General features: G+C 60.7%; 1 protein-coding gene across 1 annotated transcript in view; it reads left to right on the forward strand.

Annotated features, from left to right (window-relative positions):
• Positions 1–1,223: 1,223 nt before the first annotated feature.
• LOC147092088 (uncharacterized) overlaps positions 1,224–3,478 on the forward strand; it is a 17,062-nt gene continuing 14,807 nt past the window's right edge. Inside the window, exon 1 of the mRNA XM_085975837.1 lies at positions 1,224–1,250. The gene's annotated coding sequence lies outside the window, so the exon portion shown is untranslated. The remainder of the gene's footprint in view (positions 1,251–3,478) is intronic.

A 3,478-nucleotide genomic window follows, 5' to 3' on the forward strand; every position in this document is an offset into this window, starting at 1 on the left:
CGGGGGAGTCCAGGACCAGGGGTCACAGTCTAAGGATAAGGGGTAAGCCATTTAGGACTGAAATGAGGAGGAATTTCTTCACCCAGAGAGTGGTGAACCTGTGGAATTCTCTGCCACAGAGGGCGGTGGAGGCCAGTTCATTAAGTATATTCAAGAAAGAGTTGGATATATTTCTTAAGGTTAAAGGGATCAAGGGATATGGGGAGAAGGCAGGGACAGGGTACTGAATTTGGATGATCAGCCATGATCTCATTGAATGGCGGAGCAGGCTCGAAGGGCCGAATGGCCTACTCCTGCTCCTATCTTCTATGTTTCTATGTTTCTATAATAGAACGTGGGAGGCCAGCGAGGAGTGCGTTGGAATGGTCAGGTCTAGAGGCAACAAAGGCATGGGTGAGGGCTTCAGCAGCGGATGAGCTGAGGCGAGGGTGGAGACGGGCGATGTCACGGAGGCGGACACAGGCGGTCTTAGCGATGCCGCGGCTATGTGGTCGGAAGCTCATTTCAGGGTCAAATGTGACACCAAGGTCCTCCATAACCCTAATCCCCAAGCCTAACCGTGACCCTGACCCTTAACCGCAGCCTGACGGTTGCCCCGAACCCAATCCCCAACCCCCTAGCTCGCGGTTGCCAACCGCCATGGATTGTCCTGGAGACTGATGGACAACCCAGGAGAACTATCTTTGGGGGAATTGTGTATTTTATTTCCATTTTATTTCAACAAATGAATGGTAAATATATTGCAGATGAGGGGGGGAGGTGCAGACCAAAAAAAAGGGCTATTTGACTGGGTGGGGCAGTTGGAGATGGCGGTCACGTGATGAATCCTCCCGGAATCTGGCCGAGCAGAGTTGGCAAGCCGCAGTCCAACAGCGTCACCTGAGCCACGCGCCGTGCCGACGGTTTGGAACGCCGGTTTTTCAAACCGACCAATCAGGACGATTCCCGTCCCACGTGGGATGAGTAGGTGTTTGGCGGGGGGCGGGGTTACACCGGGCTTTCTGACCAATGAGGAACAAGCCCGGCGAGGGTGGGGCGCCCACGTGGTGGTGGGGGGGTCGCCCACTCACTCACTCAAGAGTGAGCCGAGGTGGCGAAGCTCATCAGCCAATGGGGGGCCAAGGGGCGGGGCGGGGCCGCCACTGGCTTTAATCGGGTTGTGATTGGTCGGGAGGAGGACCGGGGGGAGGGGATTTGTGAAGGGGCGGAAGGGGCTGGGAGAGGATTGAGAGAGAGCGGAAGATACGCGGGTGAGAGAGGGGGGGGAGGGAAGGGGAGTAAGGGAAAGATGAGTGAGTGAGGGAAGGATGAGTGAGTGAAGGAGTGGGGAGTGAGGGAAGGATGAGTGAGGGGGGAGGGAAAGGATGAGTGAGGGGAAGGAGGAGTGGGGAGTGATGAAAGGAGGAGTGAGTGAAGGATGAGTGAGGGAAGGATGAGTGAGGAAGGATGAGTGAGGGAGGGAGAGGGAGGGGGAGTGAGGGAGGGAGAGTGAGGGAGGGAGAGGGAGGGGGAGTGAGGGAAGGATGAGTGAGTGAGTGAAGGATGAGTGAGGGAGGGGGAGTGAGGGAGGAGGAGTGAGGGAAGGATGAGTGAGGGAGGGGGAGTGAGGGAGGAGGAGTGAGGGAAGGATGAGTGAGGGAGGAGGAGTGAGGGAGGGGGAGTGAGGGAGGGAGGAGTGGGGGGAGGGGGAGTGAGGAAAGATGAGTGAGGGAGGGGGAGTGAGGGAAGGATGAGTGAGTGAAGGGGAGTGAGGGAAGGATGAGGGGAGTGAGGGAAGGATGAGTGAGTGAGGGAGGGGGAATGAGGAAGGATGAGTGAGGGAAGGATGAGTGAGTGAGGGAGGGGGAATGAGGAAGGATGAGTGAGTGAGGGAGGGTGAGTGAGGGAGGGGGAGTGAGGGAAGGATGAGTGAGTGAGGGAGGGGGAGTGAGGAAGGGGGAGTGAGGGAAGGATGAGTGAGTGAGGAAGGGGGAGTGAGGGAGGATGAGTGGAGGGAGGGGGAGTGAGGGAAGGAGTGAGTGAGGGAGGGGGAGTGAGGGAAGGGTGAGTGAGGGAGGGGGAGTGAGGGAAGGGTGAGGGGGGAGTGAGGGAAGGATGAGTGAGGGAGGGGAGTGAGGGAAGGATGAGTGAGTGAGGGAGGGGGAGTGAGGAGGATGAGTGAGTGAGGGGGGTGTGGAGGGGGGAGTGTGGGAAGGATGAGTGAGTGAGGGAGGGGAGTGTGGAAGGGGAGTGAGGGAAGGATGAGTGAGTGAGGAGGGGGAGTGAGGGAAGGTGAGTGTGGGAGGGTGGGGGAGGGAGGTTGATGGTGGTGTGGGAGGATGTGTGGTGAGGGTGGGGGGTGTGAGGGAGGGTGAGTGGGAGGGGGGAGGTGGTGTGGGAGGGAGTGGTGGGAGGGGAGGGGGTGTGAGGGTGGTGAGTGAGGGAGGGTGTGGAGGGAGGTGAGGGTGGGGAGGGAGTGAGGGTGGGTGGAGGAGGTGGGGAGGTGTGTGAGGGGGTGGTGTGGTGGAGGTGGAGTGTGGGGTGGTGGAGGGAGGTGGGGTGGTGGGGGTGGGAGGGGGTGGGTGGGTGGTGGGAGGTGTGGTGGTGTGGGGTGGGGTGGTGGGTGGGTGGGGTGGGTGTGGGGGTGGGTGGTGGAGGTGGTGGTGTGGGGTGGTGGGGTGGGTGGGTGGGTGGAGGGGGTGGTGGGAGGGAGGTGGGTGTGGGGGAGTGAGGTGGAGTGGGTGGGGAGGTGGGGTGATGGTGAGTGGGTGGGGAGGGGTGAGTGGTGGTGGGGGTGGATATATGAGGGAGGGTAAGTGGGAAGGGTGTGGAGAGGGAGGGATGAGTGCTGTGGGAGTGAGAGGAGGGATGGGGAGGATGGTGAGGGGGGAGGGGAGATAGAAGGAGAGAAAGTGTGGCGGGGGAGTGAGGGAGTGGAAAGGAGAGGGAGGATGAGTGAAGGAGGGAGAGGGGGAAGGGAGAGTGGGGGAGGAAAGAGTGAAGTGGAGAGAGTGAGGGGGAGGAGAGTGAGAGGGGGAGAGTGAGGCAGGGGAAGTGGGTGAGAGGGAGGGAGAGTGAGGGTGGCGGGGTGGAAGTGAGGGAGGTTGAGTGAAGGAGGGGAGATGGAGGAGGGTGAGTGAGCGAGGGGGAGGATAGTGGAGCGAATTGGGAGGAGGGCATGTGGAAGGGGAGTGGGAGAGAGGAAATGAGGGAGGGAGAGGGAAGACGAGTGAAGGAGGGGGAGGGAGGGCGGCGAGGAGGGAGTGAGGGAGGACTAGTGACGGAGGGAGAGTGGGGGAGGAGAGTGAGTGAGGGGGAGGACGAGTGAAGGAGGGAGGGGGAGTGATGTGGGGCAGTTGTGAGTACGGGGAGGGGCTGAGGAAGGGGATGGCGGAAGTGAGGGAGGGGGAGTGAATAAGGGAGGGAGTAAGGGTGGGGGAGTGGCTGAATGAGCGGGTGGGGAGGTGAGAGTGAGGTTGGGGAGTGAGCGGGGTGAAGG

This window comes from Somniosus microcephalus, unplaced genomic scaffold (genome assembly GCF_052327205.1).
Source record: "Somniosus microcephalus isolate GS21.2 unplaced genomic scaffold, FLI_Smic_1.0 unresolved_chr2, whole genome shotgun sequence".
Classification (NCBI taxonomy): Eukaryota; Metazoa; Chordata; class Chondrichthyes; order Squaliformes; family Somniosidae; genus Somniosus; species Somniosus microcephalus.